General features: G+C 40.3%; 2 long non-coding RNA genes across 4 annotated transcripts; one reads left to right on the top strand and one right to left on the bottom strand.

Moving 5' to 3' along the window:
* Window positions 1-952: 952 nt before the first annotated feature.
* On the bottom strand, window positions 953-16,699 carry LOC310841616. 3 transcript variants are annotated; one of them, XR_014562612.1, is made up of 7 exons: window positions 15,500-16,699; window positions 10,375-10,509; window positions 6,895-6,961; window positions 6,031-6,135; window positions 4,748-4,836; window positions 3,203-3,307; window positions 953-3,015 (listed from the first exon to the last, which is right to left on the bottom strand). It is a non-coding gene; the product is annotated as an uncharacterized lncRNA (long non-coding RNA). The 3 variants fall into 3 exon arrangements; XR_014562613.1 differs by lacking the exons at window positions 6,031-6,135; window positions 15,500-16,699 and having other exon boundaries at window positions 4,748-4,840; window positions 10,375-12,716; XR_014562614.1 differs by lacking the exons at window positions 6,031-6,135; window positions 15,500-16,699 and having other exon boundaries at window positions 10,375-12,716.
* LOC310841657 lies at window positions 14,665-17,166 on the top strand. The gene is made up of 2 exons (XR_014562662.1): window positions 14,665-14,757; window positions 16,715-17,166. It is a non-coding gene; the product is annotated as an uncharacterized lncRNA (long non-coding RNA).
* The last annotated feature ends 40 nt before the right edge of the window (window positions 17,167-17,206 follow it).

The following is a 17,206-nucleotide window of genomic DNA, read 5'->3' as shown; positions in this document are numbered from 1 at the left end:
GCATCACTGTGCTGCTGCATGGCAGGAAAGGATGCATGTGCATACTGCCGGGGAAATTGGAGATTCCATTTTTTAGCTCTTGAAAGAAGGGGGGGGGGAGAATTGTTGGGTTCCTACAGTTCAGATCAATGTGACAGATTCAGACGAGGGTGCAGTACTGCCATGATGCAGTAGAGTGTTTACTTTGAAGTAATATTATTTGCTTCAACCACTTTGCTGTAAGTGGTTAAGATCTGTCAACAGGACTATTGCTGCTACATCATGTTGTTGTTGTTGTTGTTGTTGTTACTATTACTGTTGTTGTTGTATACCCCACCCATTTGGCTGGGTTTCCCTAGCTACTCTGGGCAGTTTCCAGCACATATAAAAACATAATAAAACATCAAACGTTAAAAACTTCCCTAAGTGAAATCTCTTTGCTGTAAAATTCTAAAAAAGCAGTAATTCGCTCTAGAATATTTGATTGCACTAGTTAGAAGAGTGTTTTTCTGTTCACAGAGTTATTTTTGGATCTTCTTAAATGCAAACATATTTTAACCATTTTAAAGCATCCCAAATAATCACATTGTGGCAGGAGATCACAGCAACTGAAAGGAGTATCTTAACATTGTTCCTAGAAGCAATTTGGTTTTAACATGTTGCAATTAAAGAGAAAATTGGCGTGACCTTGTCCATGCATTCAGTTAATGCATCACATTTACTTCTTGATTGCTTGTGAACTCTCAAAGGAATCATTTTTGTAAGAATTTTCAGAGCAATAGCTATGTTAAGTTTGTTGCAGCAAAAACAATGAAAAGTTTTGTTGGTCCTTAAATACTAACAGATCTTATTATGGCACACATTTTCATTGACTAGAGTCCAGTTCATAAGATACACAATGTTTCATAGGAGTTTGTAAACAGTAAGGTCAGAGGGAAATAACATGCAAAATGTACAAATACTGACAATTGAATGAGACCTAGAATTTATGTAAAATAACTACAGTGACTCTTTACAATAAGAGTTACGAGTGATAAATCAACTTGGCACTGCTGAGTTAACTTCTGTAGTTGGAAAGGGAAATATTGTCTTTATTTATACTCAAATCAAAAATTCTGGACAGTGGCTGCCAATCAGTGTTCTAGATGGACTGTTCGAGATGGACCAATAATCTGACACAATGGAAGGGTTGGCATCTGGGTTTGTTGCAAAGTCTGGTCCTTGTACACATGTCTCTGTTATTGAGGAATGGTAGATGTTTTAGATGGGGTGTGTCTGTAAGCAATAACAGGCCTACCACCCACAGTCTGAAAGAGAGAAGTATTATTGCCTGGTTGTAAATCCTTGATGATGTATTTGGCAACAAGTGCTGTTGTGTCTCTTTCATTTCTGGGTCTGTCATTACTAAACTATTCACGGGTATCAATCTGAACTCGTAACTCTGCTTTATCACTTCATTGTGTGGGTGGGTTCTGTAGACTTAGGAAAGTCTGGTGTAAAACCTTAAATTGTGAGTAAAAACTTCTCTAATGCAAGTGTAAGCAATGTTATGCACTCTAGATGTTGTGAGCTACAACTCCCATCAGCCCTGCCACTGGCCTTGCTCTCTAGAGCTGTTGAAAGTTGTAGTCCAAAACTACAAGCAAAACTAAAGCAGATGTGGTTGTATAGCAGGGCTTAGCTATAGACAATAGATTTTGTGGTGAGTCCTGGGTGGAAGCTGGAAGCACATAGATATATGTAGGGGTCATTAGGTTTCCAATATAAGATAGTGTCTATATGTTCTATGATTCTATGTCAATTATGCAATTGTATAGTAGTGACAAGAACATACACCTTCTACATGAACTAGTCTAGGCTCAACTTGATGTTGGGGTGGAAGTTGCCAAAGTTCTGGTGGGACTTCTCAAACAAACCAGCAATGGTAGCTATTCCTTCCAATTCCCTAGAAATTCTGTGCTATTTCCCTCACTGCTAATCTGGCTGCTGGCATATAATACTTCTCTTTGTGTCCCTTGTAACTTCTTTCTTTGTCACTATGGTTCCAACATAGTGTTTTTATGCAGCTTTATACACTGTTTTTAACTCTTAAGGGTGCAACCCCTCCACCTCCATTTCCCGCCAAGCTCATTTGAGAAATGGTCATCAGAAAAATCCAGCTGGAACAGGATTTCTAGCAGGTAGAGTTTGGTCAGCATGCTTTGCTGTAGTTTGGTACTGCTCACAACAAATAGGCTGCACACACTCTGCATACTAAGTAGAACCTAAATTCTTAAACTGACCACAGTAAGACCAAATCCACTTGATGAAATGATCCATAAAAGTGCGAGTTGCTGTAAGTGACCTACTCTAGAATTAGGAAACTTTTGAGCCCAGTTATTTGCTTAACTGATATGTAAGAGATTGCCCTAGTAACTGTACCTCCGTCTATTTGATATGTATGAGGGCTTTGAATATTTTATAATGGCTGAGGTTGTATTTACTTCAAGGAACAGCTTCAAAAAGCGCACACATACAGCTGAATTAAAATCCCAGTAAATTCTTTGTTGTCCAAATCAGCATGGAATAATAGTTTGAATTTTTAAATTCGCTGCTTTGAAGGCTTCTCCTGTCGGTAATATTCTAGGTGTCTTCTTATAAGGATTTAAAAACTATTATTTAACATCTACTCCTGGTCTGATTTCTCAGACAGATAATGAGTGTTTTAATCTTCATGTGAAGAACGAGAAGCAGAATTGTAAAGATGCTACAGAGAAAGGCGCTGGGGAACACATTTGTGAGCCGCCACAAATTCTCAGGGAAGCGTGGGCATAAATTCAGCACACATCAGATCTTAATAGAACATAATATACTCCAGAAAGCGAAGAGATAATGTATCCTGATGTATTCAGTATTTGACTTTGATGTAAGCTTAAGCATTGTTCCATATGTTTTATTCTAGCACGAAATTAATCCTGGCTGGATACCATTGCACATTAATTATCAACTATGACTAAGTCCGACTGTCTTGTTTTCATAAGGTTATGTATGAGATATCTGCAGTGAGACAGCAAGGTTTTAAGAATATCATTAAGAACTGCTACAGTTAATATTGGCCTTTCTGAAGCACTTAGTAAGATTCGCATGTGCTTCAGTTATTCTTCCCCATGTTTAGAATGACATGAGGTGTTTGAGCAGGTTTACAATATTAAAGCAGAAAACTATATAATATACCGGTACTTACATCCTAGTGTTAATACCATGTCTACTCATCCATGGACTCTAGATGCAATGAAGAATTTGGGGTGCAATCCAGGCACAGCTAAATACTTCTAAGTCCCATGGATTTCTGTGGGAGAGTTAAGCAGGTGCAGAACTCTCACTTACTGGGCAGGACACATCCAAGTTTAATCACTTTTAAGAGGCACTGAAGTTAGCACACTCTTGTATGTTCCTGGCAGGACACCAAGGAAGGGGAGGGAGGATGCCAGCGAGGGGTGTAGCCACAACTGGTACACACTGGGACAAGCTGTAGATAGGGAAGGGGAAGTTGGGGACTTAGGGGATACTTACGGAACTTCGGAGGACGTTGTAGGGGCAGCTGATAGTTCATGGGAGCCAGGGGAAGGGGACACATCACCAGAACCAGAGATGCCCCCATATCTGTGAACAGGGCAGGCTTCTGAAGCATTGGGAACTACGGGAAGTGCACTCCAGGAGACTGAGGCAGGCAAGGGAAGACAGCCCAGCTCAGTAGTGGACCAGGTGGAGATCATGGGACTTGTTAAGTCTGAAAGGAGGTTGTGGTCACTCAGCTGGATTAAACTCAGGGTTGTTGAGGATCACATGCTTTTGTCAAGTGGAGAGACACAGCTGCTCAGTTGCAGTAAGCTCAGGTGCATCAATCAAGACTGGGAAGGATAGAAGGGAAGCAAGGCAGAGACACTGTTTGTTCAACTTTCTCTGTTGATAGACCACAGCTTGGGTGCTTTGGGAATGCCCCTAGATTGTGACTTTGGGGCTGATCCCAAGTGCTTCAACCTCCCCTGGATCTTCTGCAGAGGCTGGAACCTGACCTTATGGATTGACTTCAGACCTTGCTCGTTGTATTGGACTTAGACTGGTATTTGACCATTTGGACCATCTGGCTACTCTGTAATGTTACCCTTGGGACTATGTGCACCATCAGGACTGACCTCCGAGTATGCCGAGGTTCAGGACACAAACTATATTAAATGGGATTTATTCCTAGTTAACTATGCATATGATTGAACCCTTAAGAAAGCTTACAGTTGGGTGGATCATGCTTAAGAAGCAGAGAAAAACACACTTACTTAACTCTCCTATTGACCTTTTGAGCTGATTGTTATATATTTTATAGGGATTAACTTTATCAGCCTTTGTCAGTATGGTGCCCTCCAGATGTTTTGGACTACAACTCCCATAATGGGAATTACAGTCCAAACTTCTGGTGGATACCAGGTTGGCAAAGGTTGCACTAGATGCTAGTCTATGCTCGTCTGAGCTGAGGTTCCCCATCCAGTGTGAATGCAGCAGAACCTCAATGATATTACATCATTTAGAGAAAAGTGAATGATACGAAAGGAGAAAAATATGGAACTAGGTGGGGACATGTTTCCCCAGTTTTCAAACACAGTGATTTTATACATTTAATTGAAACTTGGCATTTAACAGTTCTAAATTCTGACTACCTTTATTTAAGTGAACTTTGAGACCCCTGATATTCTCTGCTATTATCTTTACGTATTGTATGTTATCCTATTCATACCTTTCAGAAGCATGTTAAAAGTAGTCAATTAGGCACACAGAGACAATTGTTCCTTCTGAAGCCATAACTGAATTCTGGGTACCAGGCTTCTTCCTCGAAGAATGGAAAGATTAAATAACTTCAAACATCTTACGTGCTGCATTTTTCTGCCACATAACATCATGGAAATTGTGATGGTGGAATAATTGTCTCTATAGGACAGCATAGTAAGCAGATGTTCATACGCCCCAAAGGAACAAATGAACACAGCATGATGGTTGCTCCTCATTTCCAAATACTGGATTCTATTAATGAAGATAAATGTAAACTGCATTCTTCCCCAGTAATGCTTTTGCACGTTAAGCAATTGCAATTGCTATAGTTGTAACTGCAGGAAAACAGCAATTAACAACAATCATGCAGTTACTACAGAGACAATATCCTTCTGGTGTTTGAAGGATGTGATGCACACAGTTACCAATAGGACACAACATAATTTCTGCACAGAGAAGTGAATCATTCTATGAAAACAATTACAGTTTCCCATATTATATGTTTCTTCGGAACAATAATATTAATCAAAGAATGAGACAATGCTATTTGGCAAACAAATAGCTAAGTGCTCTGGAAACACTAAGATTTTTTTTGGGAAGAATGAAGATCTCAAGTGGGGACTGGCATAGCAGTATAGTGTATGAATTCAAAATTGTATTCTTCTATAGTGGTATGGTAATAGAAAGGTTGTATCTGCTGATATAAGGGACGCGGGTGGCGCTGTGGGTAAAACCTCAGCGCCTAGGACTTGCCAATCGCATGGTCGGCGGTTCGAATCCCCGCGGCGGGGTGAGCTCCCGTTGTTCAGTCCCAGCTCCTGCCCACCTAGCAGTTTGAAAGCACCCTTAAGTGCAAGTAGATAAATAGGTACCGCTTTATAGAGGGAAGGTAAACGGTGTTTCCGTGTGCTGTGCTGGTGCCGGTTCGCCAGAGCAGCTTTGTCACGCTGGCCACGTGACCCGGAAGTGTCTGCGGACAGCGCTGGCTCCCAGCCTCTAGAGTGAGATGAGCGCACAACCCTAGAGTCTGTCAAGACTGGCCCGAACGGGCAGGGGTACCTTTACCTTTTTATCTGCTGATATAGTGTGACTCCTAAAGTTTTAGGGTCTTACAATCGGTGTTAATGCTGCCAGATGCCTCCTTTGTAAAGTATTGATGCTTTCAAACAATATTTGTTCCTATGTGGTAGATCTGAATATGTCTGTAGAGCCCTGACTGAAGAGAATAGCTATACTCTGAGCACTTCTTACCCTGCATTCTTCAGACATGGGATGCTTCAGTCCACTGTGCATTAACCATTCAAAGCTTTGAATTGTGTTTTCAGAATTGTTCTGAGACAAAGCCATAAGCTGGTTCTGATAAACAATAAAATGGAGTTAAAGATTATATTTGCTTGGAAAGCATAAGGCTCTGCATGTTCTCAAGATCCTGCATTGGAAACCTACAGTGAAACACACATTTAATAACAACATCTCTTTACAGAATAGCTAGCTGCTTACAAAAATGCAAGAAATCCCTTAATTCACCCACACCAGCCTAATGCCAACCCCCTTTTGCCTTGGGTCCAGTAATCATTTAACTACATTTGGCTTGGCAGTCCTAGGAATGAGTTCATGATTCTTAAGTGTTGGTGCTAAGCTGCTGCAAGAGGAAGAAAGAAAACATCTTTGGGGGAAAGGCAGAGGTAGAGCATCTGCTTGCATGCAAAAGATCACAGGTTCAATCCCTGGCATCTGCAGGCAGGACTGGGAGAGATTTCCTATCTGATATTCTGGAGAGTCACTGTCAGTGCAGAATTTGCTGAGCTAGATGGACACCAGTGGGTCTGACTCATTTGAGATGGGCTTTTCAGATCTAAGCCATCTCAGAAAGGGGTATAGCCAACCTCTTCTCAAGTACCTTCAGAGAAGTTCTCTAATGTTGTAGCATCCCAAGCTTTACTTAGACAGATGTCCTATTGATTTTAGGATCAGAGTCAAGCTCAAAATCATCATCATCATCACTTGGGAAATGGATCTATACAGACTTAAAGTACAAGCAGAGGTTCCATTCACCCACACCAGTGTTTCAGATCACATGTGATTATTCAACAGGAGCAATTAATATTTCCATACCATCATTTCTAGTTTCAAGGTCCAAAGATGCTGCTTTCATATCTGTTTTGTTAGCTGTAGCAGACTCCTGTAGATTAAAGTGGAAACAATGGTGAAAGAACGTTTAGATCCAAATACCATGATGAACATCCTGTCTTGATTTCAGGCATAATGATGAAGTAAATATTACCTTGATTAAAGAGCTTTAAAAAAAATGTAAATGAACTATGAATGTTTGGACTTGAATGAAATTTGGCAGACTAGTTGGCAAACAGAGAGATTTGATTTCATTGAGCCATGTCGTTTCCAGCAAAATGTTACCGGGGGAAAAGCAAATTCAGCCCAGGTCTTAGCGCTTAACTACATTTGAGTTACTTCATTGCTTCTTCTAACATATTCAGCCAGAAAACTACATTCATTCATTCATTCATTTATTTATTTATTTATTATTTTGGCCAGGCCAATAATCAGATCACCACATATATTATGCTGTTCTTTGAGATTCCTGACTTTGTGTGGAACCAGTTACTAATGGGAGAACTTAAAAGGAATGATGTGCCCATTATACTGCAACACTGAAACCTGTAAATCCCAACCTATTTGATCGCACAGAAAGGGTGTAAAGAATTTGTTTGTTCCCGTCACTGGAGGGAAAAGTATCTGTAGGCAGGAGAGTTCCATACAGACATTGGGGCTCCTGTACGTATAAAGATAATTAGAGGATGGAACTGGTATTCTACTGGGCCAATAGGAGAAGTGGGCCCTCCATGCCTTTCTTCCCAGCACTTGGGCCTTTCCTCAGGCTGCCTCCACCCAACTCTCTAGACCACACTCTTCATCCTGGGCCAGCCATCCTCAAATACTCTTGCCAGGCTGCAATGTGCCTTTAAACTGTGGTAATGCTTTTTGCCTCCCTTGGTGGAGAGAAATGAGGGTGGGAGTAAGTAAACACCTTTTGTGGCTGGAATATAGCCAATGGTACAAAGGTAAAAGTTGCACCCATTGATCTGCCCTCTTTTGCCTCCGGCCCCAGGAGATTTTTTCGTAAGGAATGCAGCCCTCAGGTTGAAACTACCAGTTCCTAAGCCTTGCCTGTGCATGCCAGCCAGGGCAGAAGGGAATGGGGAGAAGATTCTGCTCTAAGCTTACACCAGTGACCTCTAATATTTGCAACTTAACTATATCAGCTTCAGATGGAGCTTCTGATTGGTAGTAATTGATTAAATAAATAGCCACATATTGTCAATTTCCATACATTATTGTCCCCTTCCAGAGAAGCAGCTTCTGTAATAGAAGTTTGGAGGCCCATTTTCTATGAGTTGCTTCAGTGCCATTGGAGTAATATTTAAATGATCCAGCCCCATGGATGTTGATCTTTCGCGTGCAACTGGAAACCGCTCTCCTGATTCTCATCAGCTGGACCCCAGTCTACACGGCTGGAACATTTAAATGTTACTGCATGCATCAACACATTTGATTCCCCCCCACCTTCATTTTAGGAAACAGCTGCTACTGCACAGCAACATTACCTTCTACTAAATTCTTACATTTCCCACTGTCTTTTTTTGGAGCTTAAACTAAAAGGACTGGATATTATCAGTTACTTCTCCAGCTTTTAGAGTCTTTAATTCAAAGTTTCCTATTTTGCTACTCTTTGCTGTTCATTAAGGCGGGTGGGGAGGGTGGGGAGAGAGAGCGCTGGCATTTTTTAGCCAAGAGCCTGATAAGTTCAAAAGAAACCGAAGCCTTTGAAAAGACAGCAGCAAGAACATCTGAACAACAAGTAAAAGAACTGGCTGTTTCTCTAGGGGAATCGGAGATAATGCACAGGGCTTTCTGTGGATCTTGTCTTTAATTTAGGCTCATATGAATTCACACCTTTTTTAAAAAAAAGCCAGGGGAAAAAGGAGACAAAACTCTCCTAATATTATTTATTTCAGGATTGCTGGACTAACTTAGTTTTAATGTCAAAATAGTCATAGTCCATCTATCACAGGTTTTTGACTTTGGATGTTCTAAATATGTTTTATTTGGCAATCAGCCTCTTATAGTTGTTTTAAGTGCGAGTCTTTTAGTTCTTTTGCTCTTACAGTTGTTTTAACTGCGTGTCCTTGTTTGTTTTTAGTTCTTATTTGTTTTAATTATCAGTTTTTTATCCATCCACTATCCGTGCCTAATCTTGTATTTTATCCAGATGTTTTATCCTATGCCTTATCGGTTAAAAAATCCTAACTGCTATTTTATCTATATGCTTTTTTAATCCTGGTCTGAGACCGTAATAAAGTTCATTCATGTTTTATTTGTAATTATTTTATTATTGAATGTCCACTAGTCACCCTGGGCAGCATGCAAATATTTTAGGAAAGATAGAATGAATGAACAAAGAAGTACAACCTTTCATCAGTGCAATAACTTCTGCTTTTGTCAAACACCAACTTATCGAAAATATAGGGTCGCATTCAATGTAGCACTAAAGCTAAGCAAATCGTTCCGTCGGTGCAAGGATTTCTCCTTGTGCAATGCAACATTATTCCTCTCCTCCCTCTGCACATGCTCTAAATCTCTTCTGGAGCTACCCCAACCCTCTGGATCAGATTTTGGGGTGGTGGGGGTACATGCCAGCGGAAGAGGGGGCAAGTCTTGTTGCAGTCATGTTATTCCTTACTAGAACAATTATTTAGTTTAATACCACTCACAAAAAGGCGAACTTGTGCAAGGCACTTCCACAGGCTGTAAAACTGCACATAGCTGGTGCAAATTCCAGTTGGGATGTTTTACATATCTACTGCCAGCTGAATGTGCAAATTACTGTGAATTTCACTGACAACATTCCTCTATAATGTCTAAATCTCTTTTCACCAATGGTGCATGTTGAACAGGGTTCATAGCAAGTATGAAACTGAGATGCCAATTCTAAAGTCACACAGGAAAAGTTTCCACTGAAATCCAAGGAAGTGTTTAGGATTAAGGAAGAAGAAAAGCTATGTACAACTCTATTGCTTCCTTCTGTTAATCACAGCATGCAACAGAGCTAAGGAATAAAGACGGTAGACAGCAGGATGAACCATCTTGGATTTATGCCTCTTGAACAATTCCAGAGGTCTTCTTCCTTTTGAAAATACTTAGCTAGAGATAAATAGGCTCCTGAAGAAATACAGTTGCCTCGATACAAATGGCTCATTTCTCAGATGTTAAGCCTGCCTGATTGCAACAGAACTGACTTCCAGCTGATGTATTTGTGTCTGAATTTAGGATTATAACCTTTGCAATGCTTTTAATCATTCTGCAGCGAGTGTGCATATATGCTATATAGGATGGACCAAGAAGCCTATTTGAAACTTAATTTTCTAGTCAATCCCACTGAACTTTTCCTTCAGGGAGACTAGAATTACATAAATTGCACTTTCTTTGAATTGCTTCAATATATGAATTACACCACCGTATGGTGTCCCTGGGCCAGATTCAATTCTTTGCATTCAAACTGTGACTAAAGCATGTTACCTTATACAAAAAACATGAACTGGAGAGGGTGAATTTTATGGGAGACATTAATCTATGCCAAAGCTGTTAGTCAGTCATGGTAGGTGGCATTAAATTTGCATGCTATGCCCATTGTGTGTAGCTCCAGTGGTCATTCTCTCCAGAATGGAAAATAATTGTACAAAGAGAGAGCGATTCAGTTTTTTAATCAATTTCCTTATATGTATCAAAGTATATACAACTCAAATATACTATCATCTCCCTTCAGCTCATTCCTTCTTGGATATGCCCAGCAAGATGCATCTCAATCCTTCCCTCCTTCCATAAATACAAATAAGAAACAAACAGGCCCAGCATTTTGCCATCTGAGGCAGACGAGCAAATCACTACCCCACCAGTCAGTTGTATTGTACCCAGGGCTGACCAAGTTATTTTTGGCACCTGAAGCAGAACGTATAACAAATGCCTCTGCCTGGGAGGAAAAGCGCAATCATATTAAATTTAATAACTTACAATTTACAGCTTTTTCATGACATCCACAACTAGCTGCCTGAGATTACCACCTCACTCTGCCTAATGGTAGGGCTGGCCCTGGAAAATAATGCCTTTAAAAAGTCCAGAAGGTTAATCAGAGCAAAATAAAAATAAAAATCCCTGGAGCTAAATAGACAAGGAATTTCATGTTTGAAAACCCACAATAAACATCTGCCAGAGACCTGCTTCTCTCAGGAAAGAAGAGGTTTAGCAGGGGGATATGCAGGCTAGCAAGAAAATTCTCTAAGCCTAAATTTGGACATCTTGCCCATGTGTTTCCATATTGCCAACTTAAGTTGTGTTATACATAGAGGTTATGAAGCCCAGCCAGCTATTCTGAGATGTAGATTTGAGCTATTTATGCTTGTATCACATTTATTGGATATAGCTTTCAAAACCTGTCTTGCCAGCTTGCAAATATTTAATGAACAAGAACACAACTCTCTCTTTTTTAAAAAAATGCTTGAGTTTATGTTTTCTCTTCCAAATACATCCTACTTTTCCTTTGCTACTGTTCTGTTATACCCTTGTTTTATTAAAGGCTCTGACCCCCATAAAGAGCTTACTTGAGCCACAGTGGATGTTGTTTCACTGCTTGGCAAACCAATCACAAATATTTTCAAATACTGTGTTCCTATATTTTTAATCTAGGCAACATTATCAGCACTTAAGCCAAGAACAAATGCCTGGATATTCAGAAAGTGCCAAGGAGTCCCTAAAACTATACCAACAAGTTTAAGGGAGGGGAGAAATATTTTGCAGAAAATCCATGGCTATTCATTTGTTGTCCAGCAGAGGGTGACCTAAGTATGCTATAAAGCCAAAACACCAGTCTTCCGCTTTTATCAGTGTTTTCTTCTATACTGTCTAATAAGATGTGCCTGCAGCTTACAATAATTTTGGAAATAGACAGAGAGTCATATTTTCTCTAATTATCTTTGCTAGTTACAAAACACAATGAAGGAAATAAATCTTAATTAAAATATTTAAAATGTTCCATGGAAAATATGAAAAGTGTGTTCACCGTGTCAACAACAATGAGTTTTGTGGCACCTTAAAGATCAACCAATGTATTGCGACATAAGCTTTAATGGGCTAAGGTGGCCTCTAGTTCATCAAAGTCAGTCAATAGGTTTGCTTCATTTTTATAATTTTGAGTTTTGTTATCTGTTGTTTTACTGTAAACTTGCTTTGAGTACACTCTAGTGTAGAAAAGCACAATAGAAATTATTTAAAGAAATGATTAAATAGATATTGACCATTGTTATGCCACAGGCCAGATCCTGATCTCCCCCATCCCGGTGGGCCAATTCTGACAGGTAATCAATCACCTGATGTCACAATGTCACAATGAAATCAGGTGAGCCATATATGCCTGCATAGTTTGAAACAAAGTCCTGTGGGCAAAGGCACAGGCTCCTGGCAAGCCTTAGCGGTCAGCTGATCATTGGCGCTTGCAAAGCTCAACACACAGGGCTTTGCAAACTCATGGGCCAAATGGGGAGAGACAGGAGGGCCTCCATCAGTATACAGAATGAAGTGATACTAAAAGGCTGAAAGAAGAAATCCCCACATCATCATTAGCACCATCATCATTATTCATTTCATTTTTATACCACTTTATATTTTTAAGAAAATACCTCAAAGCTGTTTGCAACATGTTAAAACATCAACTAAAACCATCCAGAATAAAACACTACAGAAAGTCAGATACAAAGAATACATTCAAAGCAACATAATTAACAGGAAACTAAAATATTATCTTAAAGATTTTAAAATAAAACAAATAAATATAAATTTTAAAAACCAAAAAAACCCCCAATACATTACTCAGTGTCGCACATCACCTAATAATACTTCATCACCTTTCCACAATGTATGATCTGATTGCTATGTTACATTCATGCAGAATTTTTACATGGAATTGGCATATGATGTACAGTGCAATTCTTAGGAACTATGCTTGGAAGTAAATCCACTAGGCTTCTAAGTTTGTGTCAGTGGAACTCCTCTGATGGGATGTTCCCTCTGGCCAAAGGAGAATGGGAAGTTGATTTTTACTCATTCGTCCTACAACCCCCAGCATTATTTAAAAATCTGGTCTAGGCAGTTGAAGAAGAACCTTCTAGAACAGTGGGGAAGGCAGTGCAGGAGGGGAGCTTAGGGGAACAAGTGAAAATTGCCTCCACCCTTTCAGCTAATGAGAGCCTACACTGGACCAGAGTTTCTTCTGTGACTAGAAGGCAACCTATTGTTTGCAGAAGGTCAATTCAGGATGCAAGGTACTGAATTCACTCCTTGGTGAGTGGCATTTAGATTTGCAGTCTCAATTCCTCACTGTCCTGCATAGCCATTTTTACCAATACAAAGCAAATGCAATGTGGAGGCAAAATGCTAATCTGTTATCCGTGGCTTACTTGGGCACAATTAAATATGATGCCAACTGGTTTGCATTCACCACAGATACTTCAGAAAACTCTCAGCACAATTTTAAAAGGCAATATTAGAATGAGACCCTGGCAACACCAGCATATTGTCATGCTAACTACCACGAGCATAAGCATTTATATCTTATTGGCTTCCAGAATTTGTTCACATACAGGGGTGCCAACCTGAACAAAAAGTATTGGGGGAGGGGGAGGTAAGCCCCAACCCACATAACAGATCACATGAGGCAGTACACATACATCATTTGAATGGCAATGCCCATCAACTTGGGTGGGGGCTCAAATATCTTATGGGGGAGCTGAAGACCCCTCAGCCCCTAGGAGTTGGCTCCTATGTTCATATACCACACTGGAAATATCCCTGGACTATTTGAATAACTGGAGGCAAAGTTCCAAAGCCCTATCTGGGCATTTACAAAGTCTATCCATGGAGGTGACACCAGTTGAGGGTGGAGGTGTACGTCATCACCACTTCCAATGTTTCTGATTAATAGAAGGGCTACAATACTGCCAGATGGTTTGGTGGAAAGTATAAATACAATTTAAATAATTAAAAAAGTGTCTGTGGTTGTAATTAGGCCTGAATAGTGCAGTTCTGTAAACAAACCCTGATCTGAAATATTATGGCTGCCATTTTGCAACCTGCCAACCTTCTCATGAATCTATTCATGAATTATTCCACAGAAATGAGCATTATGCATTCTTGTGATTTCTGTATTCTCATATCATTTAATGCCAAATCATTTGTATGCTCACAATAATCTAAATCTTCCACCAAACCATCTTTAGTCTGATTTCTCTGCCAAATCAGAGTGGCACAAGAACAACTGTTTATATATATCCCATAATGCACTACAAATAACTGGAGTCTTTAACTGGAGTGAGCAACTGACAATGTTTTGGAAGGCTATGAGTCAGGAAAGTAAATAGGATCTTTGTCATCTGTCCCCAAGAGACCTGTAACAAGAAACTCCTGACTCACCCAAATACTGTGAGTCAGGAAGGTAAATAGGATTTTTGTCATTTGTCCCCAACAGAACGGTAAATCCTGACTCACCCAAATACAATAAAGCCCCATTGCACTTAGTGACTACAGTATACTAAATAATGACACTAGACTGCAGAGCAAAAGCAACCAACAAATGGAGTTCTAATTGTCAGCTGCTGCTTGGGGCTTGAAAAATCAAGCAGAATGCTACCTATGAGTTTTGCACACCACTATCCCATTGCAGTCCCCCCCCCTTACAAGTCATAATGTCGTATCATTCCATGGAATCTTTCCATAGGAAAATAGGTTGTCATTTAGCAAGTCGTCTAGTTCTGTATCAACTACTACATTGGCTGGAAGCCGCTCTCCAAGGGTAGGCAGGAGACCTTCCTAGCCCTAACTGGAGATCCTGATGATTGATCTTGGGATCTTCTGGTATGCAGATCAGCTGCTCTGCCACTAAGCTACAGCCTTTCCCCCTTTTGAATGCACAGTTTTCCTTTCTTCAAAGGCACAGAAGAGCTCATAATCCAAGCACAGTTACTTTTTTCTAAATCCCATTTGCTTCCAAAAGCTATGTAAACATCTCTGGGAAGGACTGTAGTTCCCATGTCTGAGCCATCCAAGCCACTCTATATTGAAAAGTATAAGAATGCTACAGGCTGAAAGAAAAGTCAGAAAGATTTCTGAAAACACTCCAGCTGAAACCTATTTTTAAACATAAAGGAACAGTAAAAGGGGGAGTAGGGTGACTTTTTCCTACAATTTGCCGAAGTGCCACTTAAAGCTGTCCAAGGAGACGCCAAAGATATAGGATGCGATGCTGCCTAGAGAGATTGCATGATCTTGAGGAGTAGTGACGGTATTGACATTGTGTTTTCACTGTCGCTGCACTGACAGCACAGACAGTATCAAAAAGTTTTAAAAGCAAAATAGAGGTTAGATCCATTATCGATACTCTAAATTAAAAGAATAAATGAATCACCCAACTGTAGTTAATAGGCAATTAACATAATTCTGGACCGGTGTAGCTGAAAGATAATGAAAAAGCTGATTGCAAATGAACCAGGAGTAATGTGGGAGGTTGTAATAGTCCCATAACTCTGAACGAGAATCCTGCTTCCCCTCTTAATTCTGGATGCTTTGATTGGCGAGGGCCTTTATTGTGCCATGAAACTCACCTGTCAGAGAAGAGGACGTGGAAGGGGCCTTTATGTCTCAGAGGATGGGGCAGAGAGGGAAAGCTCCACATTTTGGAGACTGTTGTTGAAGAGAATGAGAAACAAAAGAGAAGAATAAGAACTAGCTGGGGAAAGGGTCAGTGAGGTGACTGCAGGACCAACAACTCTTTCTATAGGCACAATAGCAACACAGGGTAGAAATATGCCAGTCCAAGGGGCCTGGGTGACCCCTGCATAGTGTCCTGTTCACACAAGAGAACTTGCTTTTGAGTAAGCATGCATTGGCTTGGGCACCTGGCAGGAATTTGTAAGCGGCTGCCAGTGTCATCTACTGTGACTGGTAGTGGGTCTCGACGGGGTCTCAGGCAGATAACTTTCACATCATCTTCATACACCCAAACTGACCCCCCAAACCTGGAGATGCTAGGAAGTGAACTTGGGAGTTTCTGTGTGTGCAAAACAACATGGGTTCTACTATTAAGCTACACAGTAGGTAAAAATGAAGACAAAGATCCTGAAAAAGCCACATTTGCTGTTGCCATGAGAGAAGCTAGATGCTGTTGTTGCTTCTCAGAGCCTTCATAGTAACCCTTGCTGAGGAACCTGGATGCAGCCTTTAACTGCAGCTGCACAGGGTGCTTCAGCCTGCCTACTCAAACAGTTGATGGGCAGTCACCAATACATGGCCAGCCCATGCAGTGTTGTGTGCACTTTCAGTGTTTATCCTGGGAGAAAATAATTTTGCCTATATACAGAAGCAGTGGTCCATGGCAGGGAAATGAATGTCAACTATAGCAAACACCCTGAGAGGCTAAAAGCTTTCACTCTCTCTATTTGACCTCTCAGGTCAAATAGCACACCTCTCAGTTGAGTGGTGATTTTTAAGGCAAAGCGGCTAGGAGGTGATTAGAAAGTAAGCTAAGGGGACCCACTGATGGCTTTTTTGCTGGGCAGAGGAGGGGTTATAATCTAGAGATGACCCTGTTGAAGCTACTGTTGGGACATGTTACTAAAAAGCAGGGACTAGGTGCTGGAACTGGGTGGCTTATAGCCAACCTGGATGATTTTATCTCCGTGCTCTTACAATAGTCTGAGCCCTACGTGCGCACTTAGATTCATTTAATATAATGCCACTGTTTAAAATGGTTTTCATTTAATGCTGTAAGTGACAAAGATCAAAGGGATAATAATGTCCTTTTTTTCCTTTGCAGAAGACTCCTCTATCCGGATTTTAAAACAGATAAGCATGTCTTTACCTGTTCACCAAGGGTGAAATGATTCTATTATCACATTTGCACAAAATGGCAAACAAATTGCAGTCCTGGAAAAAGCTAGCATGTTTGTTGGAGAATCTGCCTCTCTCTCTCGCTTTTAATGGACTCAGTGAAAAATGTTCATTTATTGAAAATGATATGTCACCACCCCAAGTTCCACTCTGACCAAGCTAAACTGAATTACCACAGATTTTATGGAGGTGTTTAATGAATGAGTAAATCTGGATTTCAGATATTGCACTTCATATGTCGTTCTCTAAACTGCCTCACCATATTGCTTGATGCATAGTTAAAATACTATAAAATGACTAAGCATGGATTAACAGAACTGTATACTGCCTAATTGTTAATAAAGCACGTAAGCAGTTATTATTATGACTGCAATTGTTTCTTGGGTTGCTGTTCTATTTTCAACAGGAACAGATTCAA

Source organism: Podarcis gaigeae, assembly GCF_964106915.1.
Source record: "Podarcis gaigeae genome assembly, chromosome: 3".
Classification (NCBI taxonomy): domain Eukaryota; kingdom Metazoa; phylum Chordata; class Lepidosauria; order Squamata; family Lacertidae; genus Podarcis; species Podarcis gaigeae.
This window is presented reverse-complemented; position numbering and strand designations above follow the sequence as displayed.